The 14,128-nt window shown below is 32.8% G+C and overlaps 1 protein-coding gene across 1 annotated transcript in view; it reads left to right on the forward strand.

Annotated features, from left to right (window-relative positions):
- Positions 1–14,128, forward strand: part of LOC129035255 (uncharacterized) — a 255,681-nt gene that overhangs the window by 211,292 nt on the left and 30,261 nt on the right. The gene's annotated exons all lie outside the window — the stretch shown is intronic.

Raw genomic sequence — 14,128 nt, forward strand, 5'->3', positions numbered from 1 at the left:
GCTATGGAAACTACTATTGGTAATCTTTGGTGGAAAATAATATTTTGAATAAGAATTACTTGAACTAATAATCTATTAAATAGAATCATTCTCATGAGGGATTTTATAGGTACATTTGTAGTTTCTTAAGTAAATTACAAAGTACTATTTCTTGGTTTAAAAACAACAACAAACAGGCTTTCTTTGTTAGGTATCTTTATAGTTGATGGCCTGTCGTTTCATGCATTAAAATCATTTTTTAAAAAATTATTTTCATGAGTTATGTTGACTGTTTCTCAGCTGAGCTATATTTCACCAAAGATTTACCAATTTTGTACATTGAATAATTTTCCAAATTGCTTCTTATACATATTTAATGGATGACATATCTAACAGAAACAAACCACTCTAGGAAGCTAGTAATGGGATAGTGTTGTTAGATACAAAGGAAAATCTCATTTTGAAAAGTTAGACCATTTATTTATTTACCAAACACTCTGTATTGTAGTGTCTTAGCAATATTAACATATTTAATACCCATAACTATACTTTGAGGTTATTACTCCAATTTACTGAAGAGGAAATTTAGACACAGCTAGGTTAACACATTTATCAGAAAAGTCATACAGGTGGCAGATGTCACCAAACATCCCATCCTGAGCTTCTTCCTCTAAGGCCCTATTTTGAGCCTCCAGCAAAGCTGACTTCCTTGTGATGGCTGCCCCCAGTTTACTGGTTGTGGGAGCTAATGCAAACTGCTTAACTTCTCCATGCTATGGTTACTCTCCCCAGAAAGTAGAGATGATAATACTTACTCTGGTTTTTTTTTATAAGATTAAAAGAAATGATAGATGTAAATCATTTAGCAGGGTACCTGATTTCTATTATTACCTAATAGTTCATTTTGTTAAATTACAAGTTAAAAAGAAGTAAAATCTTTGAAAATGCTGAGTTAGGTTTAATCACAGTAGAAGTTTTACTGACGTGAGCAAGTATTTTGGAAAAATAGATACAGAGTACATCCTATGACATTTCATTTTCCACTCCATCTTTAATATTAGCTTTCCCCCAAAAGGCAAGAATAAGTCCTGGAAATTATACTAGACCACTGTACATCTTAATGTTCTTCATGAAATCCATTGTTGGATTTTTCTTTTTTAAATAGAGAGATTGATATTGATTTCAATATTTGTACGAGAAATACATTTAAAAGCTTTTCGGCTATTTGTAACAAACATGCTCTCCTACTTGTGTCACTGTACAATATTGGATGGGAGGCTATTTAATTGTATATAATCCATTAGCCCCTTTGATTCTTTTTGTAGTAACCAAAGCTAGTAGTAAAAAAAAATGTAAAATCTGCTTTGATCTGCAGTTATTAACTAGAGGATACTCCAAATTTGGATTTAAAGCCATATATTGTATAAAGCTACTACTCAATGAAAAAATCCTCAATTATCTTAAGAGCTTGTCTTTACCATGCTTTTACATTTACAGTGCTTTCCCCTTCTCCCTTTACAAAATTTCTTCTTCCATAGTGCCAGGATGATTTAAGCAATTATTTATGATGGCATTACCTCATACTCATTTTCTTCTCAGCAAAGTTGCATCTATGTCAAGACTAAGTAGTGAGAGCCAATTGAACTTACTCCACCTTCTTTGCTATAATCAATAAAATGCATTCCCTTGAGATCACACTTATTTTTCTCCTTGGATCAGCTGCAGTATCCTTTTACCCTGCAAATAGGAAAAAAAAAATCAAAAGCCCCAACAACATTCCAGGATTCTGTTCTTGTCTTACTAAATTTCCTATTGTTGGATTATGGTAAGATTATAGACTAAGTGCAATTAAAGACACAAGCATGTTTAGAAAAACGGTTGGTCAGTTGATTTTGACAATGGGATATTCAAAACTCAGTATGAATCCTGCCTGTGTGAAAACACAATATGTAAATGATATATGTAAATGATCTGGAAAGCATTTCTGTTTTGACGTTAAGACCTTTATTATTTAGTTTTCAGCTACTTTTGTGAGAAGTTACCAATCACTTTGTTCTGTGATGTATTTAGTCAGAGACCACCAGATTAATTTTCTTGGTGACATGAGTACTATGGAAGCAAAAGCTAAAACCCAAATCAGTGCTTCTATATATTTTAAAATTCTCTGGCTTTTGGATAATAAAAGTCTACTAATGTAGGCAAACGATCTTTTTCCATTGTAAAGTTTGTAGAAATTGAAAATGATGCAAGCAATTTAATAACATACTTTAGAGATGTTTTTTAATACTCCATTTAAAACATTTTAATAGAATCTTGCAGTTGAGAATTAAGATTCAAGTATAAACATTTATAACAGGGAATGATTGATAGACATGTTAATTCTGTCCATTATGGCATTTAGTAAAATTGTTACTACGTGACAAATTCGTATTTTCTAAAAAGAAAGCTAACTTTAAAAAATTTCTGGTTCAGGTTGTCTAGCTCTTAGTCTTTTTTTCTAATATAAAATTATAGGCTTGGAGGAGGGGTCAGAAAACACTGAAGGAGAAATAAAACCAAGAATCTAAAAGTTTTATGGGAGTTCTCCGGGTATATAATATTATTAAGGCAAGGGTAACCACTAGTTGACCTGAATACCTCTAAGTCCATCCCCCCAGACTGCAGGGTCACGTTCTCAAAAGGAAAACTGATTAGATGTCAAAGCTCTCTGAAGCTCCTGAAGAAACCTTGAAAAAGACTATAAATTAAGTTTAGGGAGGCTATAAAGATAGTGGAAATGGATAGCCAAAAGTTGCAGTTGGATTAGAGGCTGTAAAGTTGAATAGCTACCTGATGTGCTCCACTTCATAATATATGATGCTTAGAAACCTTTGATATTAAAATGAAGTTGGATCATTATAAAAATAACTAACTTGGTAACTCAGAAGGGCAAATATTTACTCAAAGCATTTCTATATGGAGGGCAAAGTGAAAATAGAGTTTGAGATCTGAACACATTCTAAATAGTTACTTTTCTCCCTGTCTACAAGTCGGTAATTTCTAAAGATCACCTTAGTATAACCTACAGATACAGATGTAGAGATACTATTGAGTCTCTCCAATAAAGACTGTTGGACCTATATGAATAAAATTCATTAAAAAATAAAATGTAGAATTTTGTAGATTGCTCTTTAATCCATCAAATTTACTGAATAACTGTTTAACTCTGCACTTCATTATGCCTGTCTGGGTACAAAGATGTACAGCTTTATGGATACTCCAAAACTAAAAAAAAAATGTAGAATTTTTTAGGTTGCTTTTTTTAGTTCATCAAATTTACTGGATAATGGTTTAACTCTGCACTTCATTTATGCCTGTCTGGGTGGAGAAGTACAGCTTTATCCATACTCCAAAACTGAGATTGGGTACTTGTCTACATAGAATATCTGATAGTTATACCTGGGTCAATTTATTTTTCCCTGACACATTAATAAATGTTTGGACATTGAATGCCCCCACCTTTCCAGATTGTTGACCAAGCGATTAATCATTGCTTGATTAATTTTCATTAGCAATATAAATGAGTAAACGAATCAAGTAAACAATGGTTCTATTTTGCCTTCCACATGATTAATCAATTTATAAGATTTTTACTTTTGAAAATTTCTTTTTGTTTTATTTGCTCTCATAATTTCTAGAAGAAAGCAAATTACGAGTGTTTACCTTTTCCAAAAGTCTACCAAAAGGGCTTTGGTAATAAGATGATATTTATTCCTGGTAGACATCAAGCATGTAATCATTATTTTAAGAAGAGCATTGAAAATCCTTTGCCTAGAAGACCTGTTGCATCTATATTTATTTCCTTCTTTTCTTTCTCTCTTTCTCTCTTCATCCCTCCTCCTTTCCTTCCCTCTCCCTTCCCTTCCTTTTCCTTCTTTTCCCTTCCTTTTTTTTTTTTTTTTTTTACATTGCATTCCTCTCCCCCCTTTTCATATGGTTGTACTAATACTCTCCTTACAGTCTGGGCCTCACAGGTAGAAAATCAAATGGATTTGAAGAAACAAATAGATCTGAACCCATGTTCCTGAGGCACTATGCTCTATCAAAAATAAACAAATAATAGGATCAGGCATTCAAACTGGTGTTCCCATCACACTTTGTATATTTATATTGCAAGTCTAATCCTTTTCATTCTAATAATATACTATCAATATTTGCCTGTCTTTCCTATTAGAAAGTAGTATCTGGAGTTTTTTCATTTACATTAGTATTTTTATTACTTAGCATGATACCTACTTGACCAAGCAGATTAATCACTGCTTAATTTTATCAGCAGTATGGATGAATAAAAGAAAGAATCAATAAATAACCATTTTGCCTTCAGACAGAGAAGGAGTCAATGAGTACATTCAGAAAGGACCAGCCATAGAATTCGTAATTGTTCTTTCCAGGACTCATGGTTAGATAAACATAAATATAGGGCCCTGCAAGCTTGCTGAAATAAAAAATGTATATTGAGAAGATTTGCTCCAGGAAACCACTTTGTCTAATTGATATATTGGTTTCCTTAGGGTCAGCATAAAATTAGTCCTTTAAGTTGTTATGGACTGTGATGATCAGAAATGTTCACTCTTTGTGGGTCTGTCTTCTGATGTAATTACTAGAGTCTTGAGTTCCTTAAACAAAAAATCAATGATCCTTAAATAAATCTTGAGCAATGTTCAGGTGATTATTTCTGCTCCCATCATCTCTCTTGCCTTTCCTAATACCTTTTCCCTAAATAAAGCCTTTCCCTAACACAACTTTTATCTAACTGGCTTTTAAGCAATTGAATTTTAGCTCTACTGTCAGGGCATATTCAGCTGCAACTTTGATGCAATAGTCTCCTCAGTGACCAGTAATGAAACTGTATAGTAGCATCAATGAACACTGAATAAAAATTTTATCAGTTTTCTCTCAGTTTACATTGATGGGAGAGCAAAGATAAAATGGTGATGTCACTAATGTGAGAATTATGATGTGTTAAAATTAATTCACAACAATTTATATGTTTGTTTTCAAATGATATAAATATATTCAGTCTTCCTTAGCTATTTCTTTTGATTGTCTTCTTTTCCACCTGATATTTTTCTGGTACATATTTATTATTTTTCAATAAAAAGTGCTGTAAATCTTCAAGATAAAAGTATTATACACATCTTCCTTCTGTTCTTACATGAGAATTTATTGAAAACAATGAGCATTAATTGGTGTGGCTGATTAATCTTTTATATCCCTGCCTACTACAGTTATGTAATTTCATAATAATAAAAACCTGGAAATATATATTTTTTTGCTTTCATGAGGCATTATTCACCAATTGCCCTGGCTTATGCGTGCCCTCCCCTCCATCCCCCAACACCTGCCACTCACACACAGGGATTTACTCTGTAGATCTATGGACTGCATTCTGCTATCCTTGGGTCTTCTAAATCTTTATCAATTCTGGCTAGAGATTGTCTCAACATAGGAATTCACATGTTAATTCACGTTTTTTGCTCATATCATTTTTCTTTTCATTTTTGCGTAAATTGTTAGAAATGTATTGGTTAAAAATTTTAAGTGCCCTTAATTTTTTTTAAAAAGCTAGTATTTTTTTCTGATGAAAAATAAATTTATACCTTCTTCCTTGAAATATGACATACAAAATTTAAAAAATGCTAGAAAATTAACATGGGCCTAGCTGAGGACCAAACCATGAAGTAAAAGTGAAAGAATTAGCTCATAGTCCTACAAAATTCAGAATTGAATTAGTTATAATATAAATCTATTAAATCTAATCTATAGATTTTAACACATCCTAGGTATTTGTATTTAATGTCTATATTATTAAGGAAATTGTTTTTACCAGCACTGCACGTGTACCATTTCACATGCTATATTTCTCAAGAAATATTGCTCAGCCTCCCCACTCACTTTGTGTGTTAATATTCTCTAAAGAGCCCAGTTGCACTATCCAACTGAAAAATCACTTTAATCAGTCTGTTTAGTAGTGAGGACGAGGATAATTTCACTCTAGAGGATTCTTTCCACTTGACTAATAGATGGAGCCTCAGAGCTCAACCTGCACTTTGAAAAAGCATTCTTAGGAACCCACGCCAACTGGACGACTGATGGGGTACTTCACTATTTTGTGGCAGGAAAATAAGAGTATGAACATCCCCCAACCATAATGTGTCTACTAAATGAAAATACATGTTTTATTAGAATGAAAATCCACAGAGAGAGATTATACGAGGGCAGCAGTTTTCCCTTTCTGTTGTGCACACAAAGTAAACTGGAGCATGCTTAAGCATGGACTCTAAAACCAGATACTCTAGGCTTGCTTTCTTCAAAGTATTTTTCCCTCACCTCTCTTTACATTATCTTTACAAAAAACTAAGGCCAATTACAGAGATTAAAAGAGTGAGAGTGGAGAAAGTACACAAATGCAAATATTTATACTTTAAGGATTCATGATACTAATAAAATTTTAGCCTATGTTTTCAAATATCAATGCCAGCCCATTCAATACTTCTTCTGAGTTTAATTTTTTGATGTAGCACTTAGTGCTGTGCAATTTTAATATATTAACCCCTTCTCCTGTTTATTGTCTGCCTTTCCCCACTGGAATGTTGGCCCACATGGACAGGAATTTGGTCTGTTTTGTTCATTGCTCTATGCACAGTAACTAAAAGAGCACGGAACTCAATAAACATTTGCTGAATTCAGCCAGGAAGTCAGCCTCAGAATGGTCATTGGAACAAGAGGAGTTTCAGTCTGGGCGCTCAGGAGGACAGTTTACAAAGATCTCCATTCTCCTCCTCAGAGAGCTTCGTCGTCTGTCATAAATATTCTAAGTGCCCAGATCTTTAGAAGTATCTGTAATGAACGATGTTTACAGTAAGACAGATATTTTTCAAAGACAAAAATCCAATATTATTAGAAACTTCATGCCTCGGGCCCACATGTTGTGTAGTTCGTCATGAACTCTGTAACTCTGCTCATCTTTGCTTCTCATAGCGTACACATGTACATTCACTGTGCATATTGTTTTATGGAGAATTCATGCTTGGAAACATTTGCATGAATTTTGGAGACACTGTAAGAAATCAAGTTCTTTATGCTGCAGGGTCTCCTTTTACACCAAACAAATTATAAGGTAATGTTAACTTAGTATATTTAGGAAAAAAGAATAATGCTGAAATTTGCTGTTGTACTTCTAAGATGTTCAATTTCAGGATAGAGTAGCATGAATTTATTGAGTATCAGTTAATGATATAAGGCAGTTTAAGAGCATTATCTTAATGCTTAATCTTAGAATGTTTGTTTTAATATTATATGCTGAGGATGAAGCAATATTGAAGTGCTATAAGCTTCATTTGTATTTAGCATAAAAAATTTTAAACTAATTAAGCTAAAGGTGTCCAATAGGTTTTTTTTTCTGTCTTTGTGTAGTTTAACATATATTGATATTAAAACATAATTATATTTACTTTTGCCTAGAGAAGTAACACCACTTGGGGAAAATATTTCTGAGAGATAAGAAATACCCTTTTATAATATTTTCATATGCTCACCAAATCATTCTAATAGTTTGGCAAAATCAACAGACATTTATTTCCCACTGGCACTGGCTATACTGAATGTTTACCAAATTCATTTCATTTTTAATGAGATTCTTTTGGCTTTGCTGTTTAAGTGCCAGAAAGTGCCAGAGGGTAAAGCCATGCAGTAGGTTGAATAGTGTCTGACTCTGTCCAAAGACCCAGTTAGGAGAGTTTAGTCAGGGAGAATTTTTGTCCTAGATTAGTTGTTAATGTCCATCTAAAACCATAGAGTAATTGCGCATTTTAAAATTTACTTTGCTATAAGGCACTTGGTTTAAAATGTTATTGGGAGTTCTGCCTTTATATTTCTAGCAACAAAGTAACAAAAAAAATCCAGGTATCATCTGGCCTAAACCTACATTTAGGTTGAATGTGAAATAATCTAAGACAGATGGTGATCTGTGTTATTTTGGTAGAGTTTACTTCTTTGGCTTTAATTTTCACTGGCAGGTGGATTCAAAATTCAATCACAATAAATTTATTAATTTTAGATATATTTTTAAATAGAATGAATCCCACTATTTTCTCCTAGCATTATAATTTATGTTTTATATTCATTATCATGGTTTATACATTTGAGCAAATCTCAATTTTCTGAATCTTGGTTCTGTCTTTTATAAAAAGATGGAGGTTTGTTGGGGAAGCTTAAGGGTCAAAGTTGTGGATATAATAATAAACCAGATATAGGCTTAATTATGCTTATCTTTATTTACAGAAATTGAAACAATTTTGAACCAACACTCAAAAATCATGAGATTTTAGTTCAAAATCTGAATTCCCAGGTTCGTCTGGAAAATTAGAAAAAGCTATGGATTAGAAGGCAACATTCTAATACAGTAATAATCATCTAGAGCCAATCATTGGCTGCTTGCTAGTTGTTCAGTTTCTATGACTTCCTCTTGCCTCTTCTCTCTGACACTGAAACCAAAGAAAATTTCTAAAAACTACTTTAAAGTTTATATGGAACCAAAAAAGAGCCCACATTGCCAAGTCAATCCTAAGCCAAAAGAACAAAGCTGGAGGCATCACGCTAACTGACTTCAAACAATACTACAAGGCTACAGTAACCAAAACAGAATGGTACTGGTACCAAAACAGAGATATAGACCAATGGAACAGAACAGAGCCCTCAGAAATAATGCCACATATCTACAATTATCTGATCTTTGACAAACCTGACAAAAACAAGAAATGGGGAAAGGATTCCCTACTTAATAAATGGTGATGGGAAAACTGGCTAGCCATATGTAGAAAGCTGAAACTGGATCCCTTCCTTACACCTTATACAAAAATTAATTCAAGGTGGATTAAAGACTTAAATGTTAGACCTAAAACCATAAAAACCCTAGAAGAAATCCTAGGCAATACCATTCAGGACATAGGCATGGGCAAGGACTTCATGTCTAAAACACCAAAAGCAATGACAACAAAAGCCAAAGTTGACAAATGGGATCTAATTAAACTGAAGAGCTTCTGCACAGCAAAAGAAACTACCATCAGAGTGAACAGGCAACCTACAGAATGGGAGAAAATTTTTGCAATCTACTCATCTGACAAAGGGCTAATATCCAGAATATACAACGAACTCAAACAAATTTACAAGAAAAAAACAACCCCATCAACAAGTGGGCAAAGGATATGAACAGACACTTCTCAAAAGAAGACATTTATGCAACCAACAGACACATGAAAAAATGCTCATCATCACTGGCCATCAGAGAAATGCAAATCAAAACCACAATGAGATACCATCTCACACCAGTTAGAATGGTGATCATTAAAAAGTCAGGAAACAACAGGTGCTGGAGAGGATGTGGAGAAATAGGAACACTTTTACACTGTTGGTGGGACTGTAAACTAGTTCAACCATTGTGGAAGTCAGTGTGGCGATTCCTCAGGGATCTAGAACTACCAGCCATCCCATTACTGGGTATATACCCAAAGGACTATAAATCATGCTGCTATAAAGACACATGCACACGTATGTTTATAGCAGCACTCTTCACAATAGCAAAGACTTGGAACCAACCCAAATGTCCAACGATAGACTGGATTAAGAAAATGTGGCACATATACACCATGGAATACTATGCAGCCATAAAAAATGATGAGTTCATGTCCTTTGTAGGGACATGGATGAAGCTGAAAACCATCATTCTCAGCAAACTATCACAAGGACAAAAAACCAAACACCACATGTTCTCACTCATAGGTGGGAATTGAACAATGAGATCACATGGACACAGGAAGGGGAACATCACACACCAGGGCCTGTCGTGGGGTGGGGGGAGGCAGGAGGGATAGCATTAGGAGATATACCTAATGTTAAATGACGAGTTAATGGGTGCAGCGCACCAGCATGGCACATGTATACATATGTAACAAACCTGCACGTTGTGCACATGTACCCTAAAACTTAAAGTATAATTTTAAAAAATCAGTTTTTCAACAAATGGTGCTGGAGCAACTGAACATCCACAAGCAAAAAATAAAAAGATTCTAAACATAGACCTTACACTTTCACAAAACTCAACTCAAAATGGATCACAAACATATGCAAAATGCAAAACTACAAAACTCCTAGAAGACAACATAGGAGAAACTGAAGGTAACTTTGGCAATGACCTTTCTTTAAATCACATTTTATCGAAGTTTATTTGTAGAAGCAATTAGAAATCAAAATACTGAAAAATGCTTTGCTATACATAAAAATTTCCTTTTTTTTTAAATTACAAGGTGATGCCTGTGCATGGACAAGGCAATTTTTTTCTTACAATTTCTAAATATGAAGATAACTGGATTAAAACTATTAAAAATGGAATATTGGTTTCTTTCAGGCATTATTGGTTAAATTAGTGAAATTCAAAGTGGAAAAATATGCTAGATATCTATTAAAATGGTCATTTTAGCTATGGTAGCTAATTACTATTTTAGTAGGCATTTTAAGAGTCTTTCATAATGTATAGAAATTGAATGGCTATTAAATCATTTATTCATTTTTTTAAAAAAATTTCTTTTGTCATTGTGCTTGAAATTTTTTTCAAGTAGATAATATTTTTCTGTGTGTCTCTAACAGTAAGCTTATAAAAGTTAAACCAAGAAGGATAAGCGTTTGTGGAAAATTAAAAGACCATATTTATTTAGTAGAACTTAATAATATTCTTATCTGTTTAATATGCAAACATAGTGTATCCATGTAAAAAGACTGGAATTTAAAGCACCAGTTCAAACAAACCATAGTAATGGAGATGAACTACATGAAAAAAGATATATCATGAAAAACTTAATGAACTCAAAGGAAAAGGCTAACATTTCAGGAGGGTTTATTTTTAAATGCAAATAAGCACAAGCACTGCTGCTCTGAAAAGCAATTATATCACAAATGAATAATGAATTGTCATACATCAATACTTTTTTAAATGGTAATTTTTAGAGCTGTTCTTATTAAATGAAGAAAAATTGCACATAGAAAAGTAACACATGGCAAATACAAGGGTAACTGAAATAACTGTTGCCCAGAAATTTGGAAACATGGATGAATACACCAAGTTCATATTAAGTTAAAAAAAAGAAGTAACTGATTTTTACTGTTTTTATTCTCTGCTGATGTCTTACACATTTATGATACATCATCAATGGAATTATGATGTCTCCAGATACTTGTGAACACGAGGTATATGACCAAGACAAATTCATAAAATGATTTTGTGTGTGCATGCACATGCGTGTGTTGTATAATTGCTGGAATGTTTAACATAAAATTGTCAAGATTAATGACTAAAGGCAAAGTTTTGAAGATGTTCAGTTAATTTTGGACTTAATATGATTCTTAAATCCTATTCAGAAATGTTTAGCAATGACAGAATAGCTACTCTCATTCAGCTCATCATTCGCCATGAATTACTTTACTTAAGAAGTTAAGTTGGAAATCATGCTGGTGTCAATGATTAAGCCAGCCATTTGTGTACATTCCCATAGCATCAATGATCATCTTCTGAACTCTCTGGAAGAAGGATGATTTGTCACTTGATATTGAACAGATTCTTTAAAATGTAAAATGCAGTAAGTTTATTTCATCTAAGATTAAAAATTAATCTTAGCTCACAAGCAAAGATGGAATCAATGATAGTCTTTTCATCATCTAAATGCCTGATAGGATGCCAGGTAGCATACAAGTAGTAACTGGAAAGTATGACTTGCTTACCTGATTTCTCATGAAATTATGCCTTTGAGAAGCTCCTTTGTCAAGGATTAACCTGGCAAATACTTCTTGGCAGAAATCACCCTGTGGAGCTTAATAGGATTGCATGAATGACATGTCTAATATCGTAGAGTTAAGAAATAAAATGTTAAGAAAATCTCAGGATTAAAACTTTCTGACAATGACCTCACACTGTTAAATCACATAATATGACTAGGTAAGTCAAGAGCCAGAATCAGAAGATACTTTACGCTGGCACAGTCCAATTCCAAAAATTAAATGTAACTTTTAATTAACTTAAATGTAAATGAAGCTTTGTGACTATTTTTTTCCAGTTATAAACTGAATAAAAGTAAGAAATGCTGCTAGTTAAGAGACTGAAAACAGAATTCTGTATACTGTGAAAGCACACCATAATGCAATGCATAAGAGCTGGCATCTTGGTGTAGAACATGTCACGTTTATTTTTCCAAATCAAAGAAATTAACAACGTTGGAAGATATTTCTATTTTCATTTTTTGAGTTTTCAATTTCAACTTTTAAATATCTCCAATAACATACTTACTCTTGTTGCAATATACTTATATTTCAGTACTAACAGTTCATACATCTTTCTGATAGTTGACAATTTTTACAGCACATCAATTTCATTCATTTATATTACATGCTTTATCCATTAACCCAATATTTGTCTTTAGCTCTAAAGATGTCTGAGTCAGTATCTCTTAGGATAATGACAAGAGAAAAATTTGGAGAAAATATAACTCATCCTAAACATAAGATGTCTATCCTGTATTATTTTAAAGTAACCAGAAATGGGCTTTTATGGTGCTGTCAGAAACTTATTAATTTTGATGTTCAAATGGTTTATATATGTGCATTTTCAATATGTACATATATGTGTATATCATATATCTTAGCTTGTTGAACATCTATATCTTTAATCATTTATGCTCCATTGAAATGATATAGATATGATACTGTATGCTATGCTAAAACCATAGTCTAAGAGAAATGTATATAAAAGGCAAGGGCCTTTCCAGAAAATATCCTAGTCAAATAAGACATCAACTTTCCACTAAAATTGCCATTTACTAGGTCAGGTTATGTACACTTATTTGGAAGAAGACACAGCCACGTGGAAAGAAAGGTTATGAAGTTCTATTTCTTATAATTATTTAAAAGAGTCTGAGATTATAATATTTCTCATATGTAGAAATGATTTAATATTCCCTTAGACTTCTCTCAATGTATGGAACACATTTGAATATAACATTCATTTAATTAAACTATTTATTAGAGGAGTTTCCTTGAATGACTTTCTCTACAACCTGACTTCAACAGATAATTGACAATTCTGCACATCCTTTTATAAAACTGACTTCTAAATACAATTAATTAGTAACCTTTGAAAAACTCCCACATCTCAAGGATGTTTTATAAAAAGGCAAAGTTAATGATTTCAAATCTTAATTTATATTAAATCAAACTATTCCCACCATGTGCAGAAAGAACTATCTTGCTTTAAAAATTGGAGAAACAGAAAATATAGCCACTCAATAACCACTGCATCACTAACCTTTATGATATATGACCTGTTGTGCCATTTAGGGTCATGATCCCTTCTTTCATTCTTAGATAATATATCCATTGCTCCTATATGTAGAAGGAACTATTTAGAGGCAAATGCTATTCAAGTACTGTTCTACAGAAATAGAAAGGTACAATGTCATGGTGTTTGGAAGTGAACTGATGATGCATTGCACTAGCATATAGAGACATCGTTCCCATAAAACTTGTAACATTATAGTTCAGGGACTATTTAACCTTTAATACAAATCATTTTTATTGTCCCAATAGAACTCGCAACACTTTATTCTTTACATTTCTCTTCGGCACTGTGTATCAACTACATTATTATTTTGTCAGGGTAGAAAGAAAAGACATATTAAGTCTAATCCATGTGCAAACACATCTGAAGAACTATTTAGGAATATACACATCTCCATCAAATATAGAACACGAAGACTCAAAATTTGTCACTGATGACAGACTATTTATGAAATAAAATGATCTTCCAGACTTTCCTTTATTTGCAGAATTACATAGAGTTTTCTGCTTTCTTTTTACATGCTATCAGTGATGTGCTTTCAAATAATTCTATTAAAACAATTCTGCAACATTGAATAGGGAAAATGCCAGAATAAAACTTACCGCCACCACTGTGTTTATTTTTCATACTGTCTATTTGTTATTATTTATTTCTAAGTTTATCTGGCAGAACTCATCAGAAAAAACATAAAGTCAATTTATTTCTAAATTTTAAAAATCTTTTTTTGAT

Source organism: Pongo pygmaeus, chromosome 3 (assembly GCF_028885625.2).
Source record: "Pongo pygmaeus isolate AG05252 chromosome 3, NHGRI_mPonPyg2-v2.0_pri, whole genome shotgun sequence".
Classification (NCBI taxonomy): Eukaryota; Metazoa; Chordata; class Mammalia; order Primates; family Hominidae; genus Pongo; species Pongo pygmaeus.